The sequence below is a fragment of the Phragmites australis genome, chromosome 9, assembly GCF_958298935.1.
Source record: "Phragmites australis chromosome 9, lpPhrAust1.1, whole genome shotgun sequence".
NCBI lineage: Eukaryota > Viridiplantae > Streptophyta > Magnoliopsida > Poales > Poaceae > Phragmites > Phragmites australis.
In genome coordinates this window covers 6,499,098-6,521,682 of record NC_084929.1, presented here as the reverse complement: position 1 = coordinate 6,521,682, position 22,585 = coordinate 6,499,098, and the positions used below count along the sequence as shown (strand labels likewise).

The 22,585-nt window shown below is 48.0% G+C and overlaps 1 pseudogene; it reads right to left on the bottom strand.

The window, feature by feature from the left end:
* Positions 1-18,683: 18,683 nt before the first annotated feature.
* Positions 18,684-19,640, bottom strand: LOC133928556 (lipoxygenase 2.3, chloroplastic-like; annotated as a pseudogene).
* Positions 19,641-22,585: the final 2,945 nt, after the last annotated feature.

Here is a 22,585-nt window from a genome sequence, read left to right as displayed (position 1 = left end):
TATCCACATAGCTTGTTTTCCTATAGCCTAGTTCACGGGATCTCCGATCTCCTAGGATAGGTTATTGCCAGTTTGAACCTTATCAGCAGCTAGTAATCCCATTCCTCTTGATGCTACCTGAATGACTTTTCTAGCCATTCCTTTTGTGAAAGGATCTGCAAGATTCCTTTTAGACTGAATATAATCCACAGCGATTATACTAGTTTGTCGGTGTATAGAATAGGGGGGTCCCCTGTTCTGAGGGTCCACACCAACCAATACCAGTTGGCAGAAGATTCTTTCCCGGACTAGAGTCCCACCGCGCGACCAATCTGCATCTTCGCGACCAGGATCCTTACCACATAAGGGATTCCCGCGACCAGCCTACGCTGGTAGCGGGACAGGTACTCATCAAACCAGTCTATTCTCATTAAATGTATTACACTCAAGTGTTTTCCTTCCCTAAGCACTCCTCCCCAGTGGACAGGTTGTAGCCGGCGCAGTGGTGCCATGCTCCGTCCCGTAGCATTAAACATTACAGGACGGGCTCGCAGGCGTGTCAGACTGCTTCACAGGCGCGCGTGCGTGACTGGTGATGGGACGGGGCGGACCAGCTGACTAGGGTGACGTAGGCGTGGAGGTGTCCAGTGGATGGGATGGGCTCGGCAGCTTCATCAGAACAAAAAGGGGCACGTGCACCACCCATTTTAAAGGAGCCTAGGGGTGGAAGGGTTAGCTAAGGTATGGGTCGGCGGAAAAGGGCCTACTTGTAAGTTCTCCTTTTCTCTAGTATATAAAGAGAGGAAGACCCAGTTTGTAGAGAGGGGAGAGGCAGGAATCAAGAAAACTCATATGTAACCAGTTCATAAACACTGATAACAAAATACATATGACGTAGGGCTGTTATCCTTAGGGAGGCTTGAACCTGGAAAATCAATGTGTTCTTGAGTTTATCACAAACACACGCACACCACAAACGTTGTTCACCCGCCTATCGACCAGTACACCCCAAAATTATTGTCAGGGATTAACCCTCAACAATTGGCATGCCAGGTAGGGGGCGCGTTTCTTCTTTTCGGTAAGCATTGGAGATTAGATTGAGCTAGCCACTAGATCCACGGCAACCGCTGAGTCCCATTCTGAGGACCCGGGTCACCGCGTGGTGTTCGTCATGGGATACGACCCAGATGACCCCGGTGTGCCCCAGGTATGGGACACCAAATCAAAGTCCGAAGGCTCCGAGGCTCAACAAGAAGTTTGTATGACAGTTCATCGAATAGGGGGCAGCGGAGGCTCTCATGTTCTGGGTGCTGGCGACGATCCCCATCCCACACGCCCAGAGGGGAACTAAACCGGCGATGGACACGGGGACACTCTGACACAGCCCCAACCACCACAACGTTGCTCGGAGGAATTGCCAAAGAGGACGTAGTCTTTGGTGGCGTCATCGCCAAGGTTGTTACACTACGCGAATGTCGGGGGCTCCCCCCTCGCGACATGACGCCAAACTGCGGCAGCAAGCACCACGTCCGTCGATAGGACTTGTGATGGTCATGATCGCCAAGAAGCACAGCAGGCCCCATAGTAGGAAAGATCACGTAGTCCCTCGATAATGGGGAGCACTCAAAGACCCTCGCCGCATTGGGACAGCCAACCCTCAGACCTGCACGACTCCCTACACCAACACGACCTCTACAGCGTGCTACGGAGCCATTAGCTAGGCAAAATCCCCAAACAGGTAAGAGGATACCCTAACACTAATTGGGTGTGTGGCCTTTTGGGCAGGGTCATCTCGAGGATAGGAAAAATCATCTTCCGCTCTGCAAGAGCCTTCCAGGATCTCAACAGGTGACTCTTTTTCTCGTCCTATACTGACCACTCCTCAACCAAACAAGGAGTTGTTGCTCTATTTGCAGCTACCCCCACAGGTCGTGGGAGCGGTACTGGTCGTCGATCAGTGAGGGTTTTCTACGACCAGAGACGAATAGGCACAGGACCACACATGTTGATAGGTCGTGCACGTTGATTGGACTAGGGGCTGGAGCGATCTCAACCCCACACGCTAGCAACACCTTCAGGTACACATTTCAATTAAATTTTCAGGCCACCAAACATTGTTGCAGAGTATGAGGGCCCCTTATCCCTTATATGGAATACGAGCAACATCTGCACGGGGGGTAAGATGCCCACTAGCGATGAGGGACTCTCTACTGGCCGTAAACTGGGTGCGGAGGGTTTCCTGTGCTCGGACCAGACGATGACGCCATGCCTCTCTGAAGTGAGAAAGCTAGAGCAACGCTCCTTTGGTTTTGAAGTCTAGCACATCCCTTGCAAGGACAACTTCCTAGCCGATGAGCTAGTCCATCTAGTCTCTTCTTGCGCACATGTCCCGGTCGGATTCTTTGAAAAAAGATTCACATGAACACCCACCACGGTCTCGAGCCAATGTGGAAGGGATGCCCCGCTTGGAAATAGAGCACCAGAGGCAACACCTTTGGAAGCAACGCCTCCTTCGGTGCTGTCAACCTCAGGTGACCATCATGTGGTCGTCCTGCTCGATTCAGGTATGGCCTGGATAGATCAAATCTTGGACTACCTTCAGAATCAAGCAGCCCCTGACAATAATGGGTCAGTAGAAAGGGTCACATAGTAGGACCACAAATACTTCTGGGTAGGAGGACGCCTCTACTGCCAAAGGAGCAATGGCCTTTTACTGAAATACATCACTCAAGAAGGGGGAGCACAGCATTCCCCGATATCCTCTGTGGCATATGTGGTGGCTGCGCTTCATACCGCACTCGGGTCAGGAAAGCGTTCCGGTAAGGATTTTATTGGCCCACTGTCACGGCCCAGAGTTTCTAAACACATAATTAAGTGCTAATCAGCATCATTAGCATCATTTGTTTTTGTTTTGAGCCATATAGACTTGCAGTGTGGATTAAACCGAATTTAGTTGAACTGGGTTTAACTGATGTGTTGTGAAGCATCTCCTAAAACTTCTATGGAACCTAGGGCTGGTGATAATTTTAGAAATTAGTAGATTCCGGGAGAAGAATATAAATGAATTTTCCCAAATTTTTGGGAAATATTTTAAAGGCATAAAAATTGTCACAAGCTGGAAAGGATAGCATATTTGAGAAATTTTTATTCACAATTGGCTCGAGCATTCTGGGTCAAACAAGTTCAAATGGGTTCCTTGTGAATTTTAGTTTCAAAGAAAATTCGTTTTACCAATTTTGGACTTTGGGAAGGCGTTCAAATGGATGGCTAAAGTGGTGGAGATATTTTACCTGGCAGTTACTGTTCATGCGGGACCCACTCGTCATCCTCCCTCCTCACTCAGCCACGCTGCTTCCAGAGGGCGGCACCGGCTTTGTTGACTTCCGCGGCCGGCAAACCCAGCACGCCGTCGAGTCACCGGCGGAGCCTTCGAGTGGAAGCGTCGTCGGCCATAACCCCCCCCCCCTGGACGCTCTCTCGTGGTGCCTCTCCTCTCTCTCCCTCGCTTGCTCTCCCTGTCGCCCAGCACACCACAGAGCAGAGCAGCGTTGCGCCGCGCCGCCGGCCAAATCCGACGCGCCACCGGCAAGCTCCCTCGAGCTCGAGCCGCGAGAAGCGCTAAGGAGGATCGTCGAAGCCTCTCCAACTAATTCCCGCGCGAATCCCCTCCCCTCTCGGTCGGATTTGGCGAGCTCATGCCGTCTTCCTCGGCGCCGGTGGCCTCCTTCCGCACCTCACCGTCGAGCTACCTCGTTGCTGCTTCTTCGGCCCATTGAAGCGCTCGGTGAGCTTTCCGTTCCCCTTTTGAGTCTTGTGCGCGCGCTGGATTCCATTTAGCCCGTCGCCGGCGCGCCTTCCGCCGTGCAGCCATGCGCCGCTGCCTATGGCGCACGCCGTCGGCCGAGCCACCGCCAAGCTCCTCGGCGTTGGGCCGCGCCATTTGGTCCACGCGCTCGCATAGAACGTGTAGGTGTGCTCGGCCGAGCGTATCGCACCACCGTCTAGCCGCCGGTGGTCTAAACCGTGCCGCCACCGTGCTAGTTTTGCCCCTCGCTGCCGATCGCCGTGCTCCGGCCATCGCCAGCATCGACGTGTGCCCCCGCCGTAACCACGTGCTCGTGCAAGTGCTGTTGCCACCCTCGGCCGGGACATTCAGGCCGCCGTTCGCCGCTGGCGACGTCGCTCGAGCCGCCGGAGCGCTGTGTACTGGGCGCGGGTCGATTTTGACTCGGGTCAAAATACGCCGGCCCCACTGTCAGTCACAGCGGCTGGCCGAACCCGAGTGGAAAAAGGTTTAGGATATTTAAGTATTCGGAAAAATCGGAAAATGCGAAATTGGGTATTTGTTGAACTAATAAATCGGCTGAAACATTGTAAAATGCATAAGAAATGGAATATGGCTCCAAAAATTGTAAAGCAAATTTTGTTAACTTTATGTGCTCATGCTCTACATGTTAAAATTGTAAAGCAAATTTTGTTAACTTTATGTGCTGGAAGTTCCTTAGTTAATGTAATGTGCTTAAAGCCTCATTAATTCATAACTAAATAGTGGTAACTCCAAAATTGATGAAATCAATTCTATAAATCTTGTTGATTTATTCCCTGTTTAATAAAAATATGTACCTTCATTTTTAGCACAGTTTGCGTTCTAGATTGATTTAAGCCTTAGTTATGCTTTAATTAATCCGAGGGTAATTGAATGGTGAACCCTAATCTCAATTAGGAAATCGTTAGTGCGTTAAACTCGTACCACGGCGCTTTACACTGTTGTCACAGACTATGAAGCGTCATTCTTTGCATAACATTCATTGCATTGCACGCGTTATTCTTTCAGGGAACTTCGACCCGGCGAACGAGGCGAGCGAGGTTGTCCCCGGTGGTTCCCGCAGTGGTGATCGGGACTCGGGTAGCTGTGAGCAGCAGCTAGGGCAGCAAGGCAAGCATCTATCATATTGCACCGTGTCAATTCAAAATCTAATATGTTATCTACGCTTATGTATACATTGCATGTGTCGGGTACCGAGTTGGGTAGAACCTATGCCGATGCATGCTCCCATTTCGGTCACGTGTCATGTGTTATTCCTTGGAGCCTTGTGGTGTCGACGCGGTCTAATTTTAGTTCGCTATGCTTAGTGGTACTTAGGCTTTCCGGTAGAAGTCGACGACAGCGTCCACCGTTGTCGCGAGCCTAGGGCTTGTTACTTGTTCACACTTGTGGTTGTGTTGATGATGAGTCGGTTGGTGAGTGGTGAGTTGAGACGAGGTGTGGGCGGTGTTAGGGGTGTCATCTGCTCACGATGAGTCCTCAGGCAGTTCGGGGAGGGAACCCGGACACCGTAGACCGCTTGCACCGATTAAGCACCGACCGTCGGTGTAGTCGGCCTTAGCACTTACCTTACTCACCACATGCTGATATAATGGTAGGCGAGCTGATTACCTTCGCAGACGTGGTCATGTGGGCCTCGTCATAGACGGTGTGAGTCCGGTTTGAGTCCGGGCTTTTAGCGGTATTAGTTTGCTCGGGGAGTAGTTCTAATACTGCCGCGCCGAGCTATGGTTGATCCACATGGTTGGGCCTGGTTGGGAAAGGTTGTCACGGGTACCCCCTTGTGTGCATCTTAGCGGGTGGCACAAGCCGTATGGTCCCTGTGTCGTGTGGGTCCAGGAGTATCCCCCTGCAGGGTGTATAATCAGTTCGAACGGCCGCGCTCTCGGTCATGAGCATTGCTATCGCTTATCTCCACCGAGCGACCATGTTTTGGTCGTAGAGTTTCGATGTGGGCTGTGGCATGGTTGGATTGGGGTGGTTTGGTCGGTATGTGGTTGGTGGTTTGGTGGGAATGGTTTGCTTTTATACACTTGTTGTTCATATATCTGTTCTGATCAGTTGGTTGGCAGTGTTTGAGTCGGTGGTTGGTTAAGTCAGTTGCTTACACCTAGAGTCTAGGTTGCTTGCCGCTTAATGAACTTAAACATGTCTTAATCCTTGCTACAGCTTTAAGTGCATGATCCTTGGAGTCAAGAATATATATACTCATACTGTGTAAGACTTGCTAGTACCTTCGTACTAAGGGGTGCTGCCCTTAAGTTGCTTTCAGGTTCGCAGGTTGGCGAGGAAGAGGCGGTGTTCAGCTACTTTGTGCCTGCCGATCAGGGTGGCGGGCAGGAGTAGCACCTTCTACTCCGAACTCCGGCGCTTTTGGTATGGAGCCTAAGGGCATACGGCTCCATACTCTTTTGTTGTATAGGTTTATTTTCCGCTGCGTAGTTGTTATTGTTCCTCTTTTGTTGTAAATTGTGGAAGCAGTTGCATGTTTAAGTATTGTAATACAGCTTAATTACTTGCTCTCTATTAAACTGTGTTGTGATATTTGAGTTGGAAGGCATGTGTTCCGATCCTGGGCACAAAACACATGCCGGGACTACCGGAATGGTATTCTGGTTAATCGTCGAGGTTGTGATTGTGAATAATGATCCTCCTGATGATTAATTAGAATACTATTTGGACGGTTCCTGACACCCACGGCCCTCTAGGATGCTTGCGTGCCGGTGAAACGGTGCGGGTCATGTCAAAACCATGGCCGATATGCCAAACTACCAGCTCGAGCATAGCAAATCGTACCACTCTCTTGTTCTTTTACTGTCTGGGGGCTCGCTATCATGGGATCATTCCCTAAAAGCCCCAGGCAGTTTTGAATTCCTGTTCATGGCAGTAGGTAAATTCACTAAGGGGATCGAGGCCAAGCTTGTCAGGAATTCTCCACCACATTAGCGATTAAGTTCATACGAGCAGTGGTAGTGCAATTTCGCCATCCAAATCGCATAATTATGAATAAACGGGACTCAATTCGCTAGTCGGTGAACGCACGTCGCCTCGTATGACCAACTACTCGGGCGACAACCAGGATGCGCGGTGAGAGGACAATACAAACCCGAGCAAAGAGTCCCACGAACGTGCTCAAAATTTGGGCAGCCTGATACAAACAAAGCCTCAGGCGCTATCGTGACCACAGGGTATGCACGCAGACACTAGTCATAGACGAACTAAACCTCAAACGAGTCCAGGAATATGGCAGATCATAATAAGCTATTCCCCAAGGGGGAGGGGTCCTACAAAGTGGTCTGCTTTTCTGACCTGGCCCAATCAACGTGGGCAGAGGCTGTCCATAAATTACACAAACTCGTGGAACACGGTTTCTATGTGTAAGGCTGCTCGAAGATGAGCCTATTTTTCTATTTTGCATGATCTTCCGGACGAGCGTGGAAAATGACTTGTGTGTTTTTTTTTCAAATTCAAAAACAGACTCTATTTTGTAGGATAACCCGAATATGAACGGTCTCACCAAATGGTAAGTTTTTCTGATATATAGGATTGATCGCATGGTTGGCAGTTTTCTGGTCAACCAGACGGTCAAGGCCTAGAGCTTTTAGGATCTATAGTTTGTTTTTTGTGCAGTGTACAAGTTTTGTTCTACTCGATCGATCCTATTGTTGGGGTGGGAGTAAAAATTGCTACTCGTGCAGTGTTGAGGGTATGGGCGTCCGAGGGATGATGACCATGAGGCCACGAGTACTAAATTGGGTCAAGCGCTGGTCACCCCCGAGAGACCCGTCATGCTAAGGGCCATCCTAAGCGCCAGGAACCTTGCTAGCGAGCACCCCAAACCTACTCGCCAGTTGAACACATGAAAAATTTACATGAAGACTAGTCCTTTCATTACAAAGCGACCACCCGGGCAGCTCCTGGAGGCTGGATCTAAAGAGTCTGTTCAGCACACGCGAGACCCGAAAACATATGGCAGTGGATCAAATTGGACAGACCAAAGAAGGGAGCAAACGACAGGCAGATATGAGTCTGCGAGTTCATGGAGCTCCTCAGTGGTCTTTGTGGCGCTGGAAAAGCCTTCGGAGACTGCCTGGATGAGGTCTGTATTCGAAAGGTGGTCGTGGACGTAGGCTAGGGCAAGACAGGCGTCGGTGGCTCCGACATATAGCAAGTGGTCGCCCACCGTCACGCATAGCCCATCCTCAGGGCTACTCGCCTCCACGGAGGCCACCAAAAACCAGTCGACATGACCAATCACGGTGCCTCCAGGCGTTGGGCGAATCTGAACACTCATGGACCACACCAGCAAGTTGAAGGGTGTAAAAGCTCGGCTGAGGCAATCATAGAAATATTTCTGCCGTTGGTCACTTATTTTGGCCATCTGTTCCAGGTCTCTCCACGTCGTGAGAAGCTCCTCCAGACAAGATGGTCAATGAAACATGTTGCAAATCACAAAGAGGTCAGCCGATTGGGTCTCACTCAGCTAGCCTAGGACTAACGTGTGGCTAGGTGGTGGTAGGACTGACACACCTCAAAGATCACCCTGCGGGTTCTCTCGCTCGACCACAAATCCTAGCTCACACTCGGCCACCGCTTCCCAGATACGTCGATCAATGGAATCTTCAATAAGCGTTGTCAGGGGTTCGGGGCGAGCAGGTGGGTCGGTCAGTTCTGATTGCGCCACTTCTAGCCAGCACTAGTCGTAGGCGTTGTCGGTAGGTGCGGTCGGCGGCTCGGAGCGGGAGGGAGTTTTAGTCATTTTAGGGCATCTACGATCAGGGCGGCAACAACAAAACCCATTAGGGAAATAAAAAAGTTTCGTCCAAATATAATACAGAACCTAAATTAGAGTTTGCTATTTACTCCCAGGCGGCTCCACCCGGAAGATGGATCCCACATAGTCCCCCCCTGTCACTCCTCCTGCAGTCTCTCCTCGGCAACGGGTCCGGCTACCGCAACCCCCTCCCGAATGAGGTCAAGGTTGAAGTTGGGATCGTGGCTGCGATAGCACTGGAGGACGTACCCCACTGCATCCCTCATCGCCTGCGCCACATCCTCGGCACCCCTCGCCGCCAGATACCTGGGAGATCAGAAAACTTTTCCAAGAGAACCTTGGTGGCATAGGCCCAGGCCTGGGCAGTGCGCGGGTCCTTCAGCTCTATGATCTCCAGCTCGAGGCTCCTCAGGGGCTCCTTGAACACCTTAAAAGCATCTTGGAGAATGCTCTCATCCCCCCTGAGCTGGGTATGTTCGGCAGCGAGCGCGGCTTTTTCTCGTTGGAGGTCACCACACTTCTGCTAGAGCACGAGTCGCATCACCTTTTCTTTAGCCAGCTGCCTCTCAAGTTCAGCGCACCTGCTAGAAACTTCCTTATCATCAATCAACTTACGGATAGAGGGCGGGAAGTAGATGGCCAGGGAGAGTAGGTCGGAGGCTGAAATGGGCTCCACGACCAGCTCAGCAGGTGTGGGAGCTACGATCAATGCCCCTGAGGCCACAGCTGCTACAGGCTGGGGGCCGAAACATGTTGCTGAGGTACTGGTGGAGGAGTTACTACTGGGGTCGTGGGCGGGGTCGAGGACCTACGGTGACAACAGATTTACAAAATCAGGAAAAGAAAGAAAACTCGAGGTATCTACGCCTAACCAGAAACCTTACCGTGGTGGTGGAGTGCTGAGCACAAGCCTGGACCTCGTAAAGCCACTGGGTTGACTGGTCGGGGACGACAGTCCAGCATTCGAGCCGCCAGAGCTCAGTGTCTCGTGAGCATGTTTGGATGCCTCCGCGGTAGACGGGCCCTCCGCCGGTCTCTTCCCCCCTTGCGTCAGCGCTGGGCCAACGGCGACCTAACTGCTCTCGATCTGGTCAGAGCGAGACTGGCCAGTGCACGCTTGGTCGGAGTGTGCCTGGTCAGAGCGAGTTGGTCAGAGTGAGTCTGGTCGGGGCGATGTTGGTCGACCCTTTGCAGATTGGCGTCGCTCACAGAACCGCCGCCCAACTTTGAGCAGTCCGGTCGCCTTCTCAACCAGCTGGGCCGACATCACGAACAAATGGGTGGCCGCCCGCGGCGGTGGTGCACGGTGAAGAAGGCATGCTCGCAGCGAGATCAACTTCCCAAGCGGTCTTCGTGATCTCGTCGATTATCGGACGCAAGACATCGACCTCGGGAAGACCCTAAGGCGACGCAAACCATGAAACCCTGACCCAGGAGAAGACTTGAAGATGGAAGTTCGGACAAACAGCCAAACATACCAATCTGGGCCGAGCCCTCTTCGACGGAGAGAGGTCGCACAATGGAGGAGCGTCTCGTGGCGGGCCATCCTTCCTTGGGGCTACCGCCATGAGGAATTTGACCCGCGACTCGACAGACTCGTCAGAGAGATCTGCAAAAGAGGGATACTTAAGACACCACATGAATAAACAAATAGCACCATGGAAGCGGTTGCGATGTTACCTAGAGAGCTCTCCCTGGTGACATCGTCACTCCCGGTATACATATATGTCGGATGTGCTCTTTTTCGCAAAGGGCACAACCAGCGCTTGATGAAGTCACGGGCAACATCAGATCTCGTCATCCCGGTGTTCGTGAGGTTTTTGACCCAGGCTGCGAAGCTCAACAGCTCCAGAGTGGTCTCGGGAGAATTCCCCCAGCTCTCAGAGACTTGTGCCAGTCTATTCAACACGCAGATGTTGTCCAAGGAATCCTCCGTCTTGAGGTAGAACCATTCTTCCCTCCAGCCTGGCCACAACGACTTAAGGTCCATCTCAAGGTAGAAGCTCGCGATGCCGTCGCGAAGGTGGAATCTGTAGCTCCCAATGGCCGGCCCGGTCTGCAACCTGGCCATGTAAAAATACCTGCAGAGATAAAGGCATGGCTCGACCCCAATGAAGTTCTCACACATGTGAGCAAAGACACTCAGCATGATGATGGAATTGGGATTGAGGTGGAGGTGGCAGATATCGTAGAAGGAGATGATGATGGTGACAAATTTAGAAAAGGACGGCACAAGGCCAGCCAAAAAGAAAGTGGCAAACAGCACGATCTCCCCCTTGCGGGGATCAGGCACGTCCTCCCTCGGGCGGTACCCTGAAGAAAGGAGGCGAGAGAGCACACATTTGTTGTACATCTGCTTCAGCTTTGTCGTAGTGCACTTGGACTTGGGAAAATCTGGCTCTTTACCAGTGCGTGGCGCCATTGGGAGTGGCAGGGGTGGCTGTGGGAACATGAGTGGAGATGGAGACGATGGCCTCTGAGCGCAAGGGCTTGGAGGTTATGGGGGATGACGAAAGGATTCATGGGCAAGCTTTGGCTTTCCAATTTACAGGGCCAGCTCAATATCCCAACCATTGCCGGAGCTCAGCGTCTCAAAATTCGAAAGACCGCGCTTTTGGGGCCGAAAATCCCTCAGGTCCGACAGAAATCAATGTCTCTCTCCCACGATGTTTCTCTCTTTCTCTCTCTCTCTGGATGTTTAAAACCTCCCCTCGGGATGTGGTTTTGCGGGCCTGCATGAAAGTGGACTGCATTGATGGCCACTCCCAGGGTGCACTCTTGTTGACCTGGGGCCCAGGTGGTACCACTAGGTCCATCCGTGACCACGCGGCAAACCACTCAGACCACCACATCCGCGATGGAGCTTGGGAGCTACTGTCGGTATATAGAATAGGGGGGTCCCTGTTCTGAGGGCCCACACCAAACAATACTAGTTGGCAGAAGATTCTTTCCAAGACCAGAGTCCCATCGCTTGACCAGTCTACATCTTCGCGACCAGGATCCTTACCACATAAGGGATTCCCGTGACCAACCTACACTAGTCGCAGGATAGGTACTCATCAAACCAGTCTATTCTCATTAAATGCATTCCACTCAAGTGTTTTCCTTCCCTATGCACTCCTCCCTAGCGGACAGGTCGTGGTCTATGCAGTGGTGCCATGCCCCATCCCACAGCATTAAATGTTAAAAGACGGGCTCGCAAGCATGTCAGACTGCTTCACAAGCGTGCGGGCATGACCAGTGATGGGATGGGGTGGACCGGCTGATCGGGGTGACATAGGTGTGGAGGTGTCCAACGCATGGGTTGGGCTTGACAGCTTCATCAGAACAAAAAAGGGCACGTGCGCCGCCCATTTTAAAGGAGCCTAGGGGTGGAAGGGATGGCTAAGGTATGGGTCAGCGGAAAAGGGACCACTTATAAGTTCACCTTGTCTCTAGTATATAAAGAGAGGAGGACCCGGTTTATAGAGGGGGGAGAGGCAGGAGTCAATAAAACTCATTTGTAACCAGTTCACAAACACTGATAAAAAAATACACAGGACGTAGGGCTTTTATCCTTAGGGAGGCATGAACCTGGATAATCCCTGTGTTCTTAAGTTCATCACAAACACAAGCACACCACAAGCGTTGTTCACACGCCCATCAACCGGTACACCCCGGAATCATTGTTAGGGATTAACCCTTGACACCGTCTCTACTGCATGCCTGAGCGACTTGAGTCGCCGTTTTATATGCTTCGAAGTCTTCATATTGTCCTTCCTACTCTTTACCTTAACCAGAATGGTTTGGTTATTGCAGTAGGTGAGAACAGTCAAAATTGGCTTATCCAATATTGGCAGTTCAGAAAGGAGCTCTGGGATCCATTATGCCTCTACGGCTGCTGAGTCTAGCACCACTAGCTCAGCCTCCATTGTGGAGCGAGTAAGGATGGTCTGCTTAGATGATCTCCAAGACATAGCTCCACCTGATAGAGTGAAAACATATCCACTCGTTGCCTTCATATCATTCGAGTTACTGATCCAGTTGGAATCACTGAATCCCTCTATGACTGCAGAATAGCCAAAATAATGTATCCCTAGCTTCTTTGTCCCCTTTAGATAAGTATCCTCTCCAGTGCTATCCAATGATCATCTACTGGGTTAGACATATAACGACTCAACCTGCATACTGCATACGAGATGTCTGGCCTAGTTGCACAGGCTAAGTACATAAGAGAACCTATCACCTATGAATATTTTAACTGGTCTTTCCCATGGCCTACATTTTTCTTCAGCTTAGCATTTGGATCATAGGGTGTGGCTATAGGCTTACTGTCTATCATTCCAAAATGTGTAAGCACTTTTTCCACATAATGAGATTGACTTAAAGTTATCCCATTCTCACCCTTTAATAACTTGATGTTTAAAATTACATCGGCTTCTCCCAGATCTTTCATATCGAAGTTCTGAGGTAGAAAAGACTTAGTCTGGTTTATTATATTCAAGTCAGTCCCAAACAGCAATATGTCATCCACATATAAACATGGAATGACACTTCGCCCCCCACCATATCTATAATACACGCACTTATCAGCTTCATTGACACAGAAACCGATCGAGGTCAGTGTAGTATCAAACTTTCCATGCCACTGCTTAGGGATCTGTTTGAGACCATAAAGGTATTTGATTAACCTACATACTTTACTCTTCTGTCCTGTTACCATGAATCCATCTAGCTGCTGCATATAAATCTCCTCATCCAATTCTTCATTAAGAAAAGCAATCTTGACATCCATTTGATGCACAAGGAAATTAAGCGAAGTTGCCAATGCTAAGAGCATGTGGATAGTGGGCAATCTAGCATCAGGAGAATACGTATCGAAGTAGTCCTCACCTTCCTTTTGCGTAAAACCCTTAGCCACCAATCGGGTCTTGTACTTTTCTATAGTACCATCAGGTCTGCGCTTTCTCTTGAAGATCCATTTGCAGCCGACCGGCTTGCAGCCAACTAGGAGGTCTGCTAACTCCCAGGTTTTGTTAGTGATGACTGAATCCATCTCACTACGGACTGCTTCCTTCTAGCACTCAGCTTCTGAAGAAGCATATGCCTTTAAAAGGTTTCGTGGTTCATCATCCATGACAAAGGTGACAAACTCATGTCCTGGTGATTTTCTAGTTCTTTGCCTCTTACTCCTCCTAAGTTCCAATTCAGGAATCGTGTCACTGACACTCTGAGGAGCAGGATCATCAACTAAAAGATCATGGATGTCTGCCTCTTTTGCTTGCATAGGAAAGATGTGCTAAAAGAATGTCACATTCTGAGACTCCATTATCGAGTTGACGGTAATGTATGAGACCTCAGAATGGACCACTAGGAATCTATAGGTGGTACTCTGGTAAGCGTACCCTAGAAAGACACAATCGATAGTCTTTGGTCTTAATTTCCTTTTCTTTGGCAAGGGAACATGTACTTTAGCTAAACAACCGCAAGTGCGAAGAAAGGATAGATTCGGTTTTCTCCCCTTCCATCCTTCATAAGGGGTTGCCTCGCAGTTCCGAGGAGCGACCCTGTTCAGGATATAGTTAACGGTGAGAACAGTCTCACCCCACCATGAGTTAGCCATACCAGAATTTTGTAACAAGGCGTTAACCAAGTCACAAATCATTCGGTTCTTTCTCTCGGCTACTCCGTTGGCCTGTGGTGAGTATGGTGGCGTAAACTCATGGGTTATGCCACTTTCTTCACAAAACTCGGAGAAATACCTGGGAATATATTCCCCACCTCTGTCAAACCTCTGTCTCTTTATTGTCTTCCCCAGTTGGTTTTCCACCTCGATCTTATAGATCTTAAAATATTCTAATGCTTCATCTTTTGTTCTAAGTAGATAGATATAGCAGAACCTAGTGGCATCATCTATAAGAGTAAAGAAGTATCTTTTGCCACCCTTTGTTAATATTCCATTCATCTCAAGTGGTGAGGTGCTTCTCCCCTCAACCGAGTGAAACGGTTTGCAGAGCTGCTTAGCTTGCACACACACCTCGCACTTACAGCTCTTGTCATAATTATATGAGGGAATAAGATCTATCTTACTCAAATGCACAATTGCTTCATTATTACATGACAAAGATGAGAATGCCATATATCAATGTTCTTATTAGAATATGAAGAATAGAAAATATTTACAGAACTATCAAGAATAGATGTGGAACATGCTTCCGCAATCATAGCCTTTTCCTACAAACAACCCACATCTGGTCATCACTACTTTATTTGACTCAAAGACTAACTTTATTCCTTGCCAGCACAGTATTGATCCGCTGAGTAGATTACGGGTCATGGCAGGCACAAACAGCACGTCCTTCAGGACAAGAGTCTTTTCGGAAGTCAACTTCAGGCTCACTCGTCCTACTCCACGTATTGCTACCGAGACCCCATTCCTCATCAATACGGATCCACCATCTGCGCCATGTAGGGAAGTAAAACACGTCTGATCAACACAAATATGTCTTGTAGCATCTGTAGCAATCCACCAACTTACTGGTGAATTTGCCATAAAGGCCTCAAATACATACCCACTAGTGGAGTCGCCTTTGCCGGTATCATCGGCCGTCACAACCGCCACATGCACTTGGGCTTTGGCTGCCTTCTGCTGCTCAGGCATCGGCCCCTTACCCTTACGATTGCGACATCTATTGGCCTTGTGGTGCAACCCACCGCAGACATAGCAGACAATCTCGGACTTCTTCTTCTTCATAGCATTAGCCTTTGGTCCTGAAGATCCAGGCTTGGTCTTTTCTTTCTTCACACTCCTTCCAGGATGGTTCTTGTGCTCGATAAAGTTAGCTTGAGCAGGCACCTTCACCCACCATAGCCTGCCTTGGACTTCTCCTCAACATTTATAGCAGCGATAAGCTCATTAAGAGTCAACCGCTACTTTAAGTGCTGACACGCAGTGACAAAGTCACGCCAAGAAGTGGGTAGCTTGGCTAGGATGGCATTAACCTAAAAGTTATCAGGGAGGACACAATCATATTGGCCTAAGTCTCACACGATCAGCTGCAACTCATGGATCTATTCTACTGCTGATCTGCCATCTTCCATACGAAAGTTCAAGTAACTAGCCACCATGAAGGACTCATTGCCATTATCGCTTTCAGCGTACTTGTCATTCAACTCTAACCATAGTTTTCGTGCTTCCCTGAACCCCACGTAGACGTCGAAGAGCTTGTTTGATAGAACAGCCAGAAGGCGTGCTAGGGTTGAGGCATTAGCCTTCTTCCAACTGGCCATTAACGCTTTAAAACGCATTCTTTCAACCTCGTCTTCCACGGCTTCCCCCGAAGGGGTAGGTGGCTCTCCGATGAGGACCCAGAATAATCTGAGCTCCATCAACCATAACCTCGACCGAGCCTGTTAGCGCTTAAAGCCGATCCCATCAAAGCTTTCAGGCTTAATCACGTCTGAGGATGATGGTGGTAAGGCAAAGGAGCAAGAAATAGCCATCTCAAAAGCAGTTGGATTTCTGGATTGTTGTATATAATGCGATAAAATTAGCATGGACATCAATATTCCAAAACCAAAAGTAGAAGAGCAGGACAGATCATCTCCATTACACATGATATCACAAGTGATCAACTGTAGTTCCCAAGTGATAAGAATAATAAACATGTGTACTAATAAATCTGCACAGCAAGTGAATAAAATAGATAAAAGAGCTCTCAGCTTGTTTGCAACAAATGGCCTCAAGACAGTTAAAGTCTTGCCCCCAAAATATTGCAAGCTATACATCATAAATTGGGAAGAATCTAAGCCTTCAACTAGTTTCAGAACCTGTATACCAACTCTAGAAAAATGATTAAGGTGACAGTGCAGTTGTTCTATTCCAATGTATAGATATTCATAAAATGAAATCATATCATAGCTATAATCAGAATGACCACATAGCAGCAGCTCTACAACTCATTCACTGACTAATCTGAACAATGAGTTCATATAGTACATCGGTCACAACTGACCAAACTTGACCAAACTGGACCAACAGCAGCACTTGTCCATAGAATCAACCAAACAAAACCGATAACTTGATAACTACACAGGCCTTAACTAATGTACTTAGATCAACCCAATTTTAGTGTACTATTATCATCATGTAGCATTTCACTTCAACCAAGCCATCCAGATTAACAGAGAGATGGAAAAGAGGAGTGAAACTAAAATACTCACAGTGAGATTCACTTAAAAGCAAAATCAGTCGAGGCAAAGCACGACAAAGAAGCTGTTGTCCCAAAAATCCAATTCACCGTCGTTGCCGCTGGTGAGGAAGACGGAGATACAAAACCTCACCGCACCGCGTCGGCGTGTGCAGGCAAGCCTCATCATGTACAGCTCCAAGAAGCAACAACAAAGGAGCTCCTCCCACTCAACCTCTTCAAGCACCGAAGCACCAAGACTGGAGCCTGAGATCCACTCAACTCTAAATCAAAGATGTCAACCTAATCGAAGAGGAAAACAGTGAGGGAGGAAGGGGAAAATTAAGTTTTTCTCTGCTTTCTTCTGGGGAGGAGCCGATCACCCATATAGAGGCAGTAACGATGCCATCCATCCCACGACCCTGAGTGAATCAGAGGTGGTTGCGCTGCTACCTCCCCACTGGCTGCCACCAGCCCCCTCTCTCACCAAGCACACTTATCCTCCTTGCTCACTTGACCTAGCTGAGCTGATCCCTATTTGTACTTCACCGCATGGGCTTGGGCCCACCAATGCAAATGGGTCACAAGCCCGGCCCAGAAGAAAAGCCTAAGAAAACATAAAAATTCATATAAATATCAATAGAAGGTTCTAGAAGGGCAAAGTAGCGAAGGAGAGAACGGGAGAAGAAGGAACCGTGTCTGTGTATTCTTGTTCCCTCCTATTTTAAATAGCTACACTTCCTTTTGTACCTGTCGCTTGACCGGTCCGATTGGATCCAGGCAGGCGCCAGCCCAACCATACCTAAAATTCCCCTCTCCTTAAGCCGCTATCGTCACACTGCTGGGATCCCATGAAACATCCTGGTCGGCAAGGTCAATGGCGATCAGCGACTGCACGTGTGCGATGCGAAAGAGCTCGTCTAGCACGCCCATCGTCGTCGCCTTAGGGATCCACCCCACCGCGCTGAAGATGTCCTTCTGGAACAGGTTCTGCGAATAGAAGGCGTTGTCCAGCAGGAACCACGTCACGGACGTGCCCAGGAGGTGCAGTCCGTGCCGCCGGAGGAACTCGCCGGAGAAGAGCCCGAAGGAGTTTCTAGCTTCCTTGTTGTTGTCCTGCTCCTCCTCGATGAACACCAACAGGAAGTTGTAGTACCCATCCACGTCCACATCCACCAGGCCCGTCGGTTTGCTGTGGACGCTGAGCTGGGTCCACGCGATCACCTCCAAGAGCTCATCCAGCTTCCCGTGCCCGCCGGGGAGCGCGATGAAGGTGTCAGAGTTGTGCGCCATCTCGGCCTTACGCTGGTGCATGGCCACCATGGCGTCCTCCTCCACCTTGCTAGCTTCGTCGAAACCGCACATGAGCATCCGTGGCGCCGAGTCGGGCCACCGCCTGCCTGCGAGGTCGCGCATGCGCCGCTCGAACTCATCGTTGTTGCACAGGGACTTGAGTACAACGAGCCCGCCCAGGAGATTCTCGTTGAGGAAGATCTGGGGCACGCGGGTGCCCAGGAACGCGTCCATCCCATACCCGTAGACGCACACGCCCGTGCTAAAGCAGGCATCGTCGTAGCGCGCTAGCTTCCCCACGAGGTTATCGCACGGTTCGAGGAGCACGACGATGTCGGCATCGGCACATTTTGTCGAACAGTTGGTGGGCACCTCCGTGTTCACTAGCCACCACGCGTCCGCTGCGTCCTTGCATGCATAGCTCATCTCGATGAAGCGAAACTTTCCATTGGTGACCTGCACGCAACACTGAACGGTGACCACTGAGTACCCGCGCTCTTCCTAGCTCTCGACGGACACGGGATCATCGAGGTTCGGCTGGCCATTCCCACGCACATGACAAGGTGATCACCGCGAAACCTTCGGTCACACCCTGAGGATTCACTCCAACAATCTCGTTGCTCATCGTCATGGACACCGGCTCCTAGGCGGCAGTGCCGAGGATGTCGCCGTGAAGGAACATCAGCGTACTGGTGGCGTAGATGAAGTTGTCGTCCAAGTTGTTGATGTCGATCAGGAATGGCATGTAGTGGTCGTGGTGGTCCAGAAGAAGAGCCGGTTGCCATCTAGCGCCTCCTGCACGGTGAGGCCCTCGAGGTTCTTCTCGATGTACGCCTCAGGGATGCTGCTCGTCTGATCGCCTAACTTGCTTGGGTCAAGAGTGCTTCTTGGAGGGAATTCCGCGAGACGCCTGATCATCATGGGGTTCACTCCAACGAAAAGCTCCCGCGCGAACTCCTGGTCGGTCATCCAAGCTCTCTTATCCTCTTTGATGACTTTCGGCATGGGAAGCTTGGGGAGGTAGTCTCCACCGACGGGGAGGTCCTCTAAGTTGAGGAAGGCCGTGTCGACGGTTTCGCTCAGATCGACGGGTTCGCCGCCCCCTGGCGCGGCTAAGGCGAGCTCGGTGTTCACGCATTCGAGGTCGTGATCCGCGCGCTCATGGTCGCTGCTGGTGGAGTTGCATCGCGCGGTTCTAGTGAGGGAGAGGCACTCGTCATCGGAGTCGAGCTCGGTGGAGGGGGTGTTTGGGTTGCCATAGGCACTGTTACAGCAGTACTCGGGGCGACCGAATGCCTCGCAGGCGCTACGGCACATGTGGTTGTCATCGGCGTGGATGAGCGAGGAGGCCTCTAATTCGATGTCAGAGGTGAGGGAGAAGCGCTCCTCGTCGGAGTCAGGATCGGTGGAGTGATTGACGCCGACGCACTCAGTAGAATAAGCCGAATTGGGCTCAACGGAGGTGTTGCCAACGCTCCCGATCGAAGCAGACCACTTGTTCAGCCTCTCCTCGGCCCTCTTGAACATCTTTCTCCGTCATGGTGGGCACGCCAGGAAGGGGGCGGCTCTGGTACTAATTGTTAGCAACTCTTAGGGAAGAAGATGCTAGAAGAGACAGAGGAAGGTTCTAGAAGGAAGAAGAGAAAGGATTCGGAGGTAGAAAATGCCCATCCAACTCATATATTTGTAACTTTTTAAAATAGATGTATATATTTACAATTTTTGAATTTAAAAAATATAAAAAAATCGAAGTGATAGTTGGTATTTATAAGGACAAGAGACCCATGCAACTCATATATTTGCAATTTTTTAAAACGGATACATATATTTATAATTTTTTAATTAAAAAATTATAAAAAAATCGAAGTGATAGACAGCGTTGGTATTTGTGACAAGAGGCCCACGCAACTCATGGGCTTCATCTTATGTACACTGTCCATCTATGGGCTTTCATTTAAGATGGTCATGGGCTTTGTTGCATAGATGGAATTGAGAGGCGTCCTTGAATTGGCCCAATACCACTCAGTGTTTAGCTTTCGACCACCTCATATTTTGGCCCATTAGAATGTAAAAAATCCGGCGAATTGATTTCAAAGAGGGGTTTTGCTATCAGTCAAGAAACAATTTGTCTGTCGAAATCGAGATCAGGTTAACGTCTTTGTTATTTCAGTAAATTCGCCATATGTTTGAATCATGTTCACATAGCTGCAATTCCACACATGAGATTGTGACAAGTCATTACATTCACCTTCAAAGGAAAGTTTTCTCGAAGGATTCATTTTCCGCAAATATTCTCCCTTTTTCCCACCATTTCAAGCAAGTGTATCCATCAAAATTCTCACAATCCGATTATGCGTACTCAGCATAACTATTTACAAGTTCAGCTAGCCATTTTCACCTCAAATGAAGACCAGACTAAAACTCAAATCCATATAAGATTTATTTTAAGAAAGAGTGATAAAATAAATGTAAGTTTTTTGAGGAAGAAAATGTAAGTTTGCTAGTGGTCAAGAAAAAACTAGGCTTGGGCCCCCAAGCTTTAGGATGACCCTGACCCCAACCGCTGTCGCCTGCAATGAGATTGAGATGGGTCCATACCCCTCCCATCTGATCACTGAACCAAAATGCAAACAAATCAAAATATATGCCTTGACCCATCATGAACTTTTTTTATTGAGATGGGTCCATACCCCTCCCAACATGAACTTTTTTTATTTTTATATTTTTTAAATAAATAAAATTATAATCATATACGTACATTTTGAAAAATTGTAAATATAGACTCTTGTCACCTGTTGAAATGGCGACAGCAACCTGTTGCTCTTTCAACGGACTACAGGTTTAAAAATTAAAAAAATATTATGTTTCAATGCTCTTGAAATTCAACACACTATCGAAATAATCATAATTTTTTAAAAATATTCTGTGTTATAGAGGATGCTATCATCTAGCTCTTAAAAAAATTCAAGTCAAAAAATTACTTAAGCAATGGGAAACAAAAAAGATAAATTTCAGAATCTCTGAAATTTGTCTTTTTTTCTCATTGTACAAATTATATTTTTGTCCGACAATTTTTGAAGATCTAGATGATATCATGTTCTCCATAAAAAAAATGTTTTAGAATTTTTCATGACTATTTCGATAGAGTTTTAAATTTTGAGAGCATTTGAACATAATATTTTTAAAAAATTTAAACATATCGCATGTTATCACCCTTCCTACGGGTAACATGTGGCATATCACCCATCCAACGGGTGACAGGAGTCTAGATTTATAATTTTCAAAATAAACCCATATATTTGCAGTTTTTATTTAAAAAATAAAAAAATTTCCTCTCAACAGGATCTAATGGACCACCCTCCTCCGTTGCCTGGTCCAGCCTCTACCAAAGATAGGACTGTGGCTGCTTTCCACATCTTGTTCTTTTCTGTTGCTATATTGCTCTGCATGTTATGTGTGGCACATATATGCTGTGGAATTTTTAGATTTTGGTTATTTTTAAAAACTTCTTCTGTGTATGGATCTATAAGAAAATAATATTAAAAAAATGGATCTTTTTACGATGTCATGTCATTTGCGTTGTGATTGAATAGCACTGTGTCATGATAATTGACGACATAATAGCTATCATGTATAATCTTTCATGTTTAAAATAGAAAATCGCTAACACGGCACCAAATGTCACAGCGTCGTGCTATTCAACCACAGTGTCAAATGTCATAGTGTCATATAAAACAGTCTATTTTTAGAAATTATTTCTGTATGGGTCTATTTGTAGAATTTGTTTTTAAAATAGTTAAAATGTAAAAATTCCATTTGGAACAATACAATTGTACTGGGCGACATGTTGAATTGTTGCGTACGAAATTTTCTGGTGATTGGTAGCATATGAGATCAGGTTATCGCCTGTCGGTACAGCGAATGATGGAGAGAGATGGTTCACGGACGTACGTACACGAACTTGTACGCTGAAACGGACGCAAACACATGAAGCTTGAACGGCGTTTCAAAAGACGCGCAACTAGAGTCTCACCGAAACACACAGGCAATCTTTCAGGGACACCTGACTGTTACTCTAAGACTCTGTTTTTTTAATTAGATTATGAATTTTAGTCTTAAAAACAAAAGAAAAAAATAAACCATCATAATATAAAAACTGATTATCATACGTCACAAGTTAAATTATACTATAAAATCACACGAATCCACTATCTAATGAGAATAAGCTTGTAGAAATTCTAAATATTATATTAAATTCTCACGATCTAAAGATTAAAATAATAGAACTTAAAAAATACCTAAACCTTAAATCGCTCACCCTTAATTGTTATTGAAAAGCCGATTTTACCCTTTTAGAACAAATCATTGGGAAAAATGAATTCTTTCTTCTGAAATTCGTTTTTGAAAATTAGAAGTATTGTAAGACCAACTTCAGCATATACTCTGAAAATTCATCTCTTACGATTTTACCCTTTTAGAACAAATCATTGCGAAAAATGAATTCTTTCTTCTGAAATTCGTTTTTGAAAAATAAAAATATTGTAA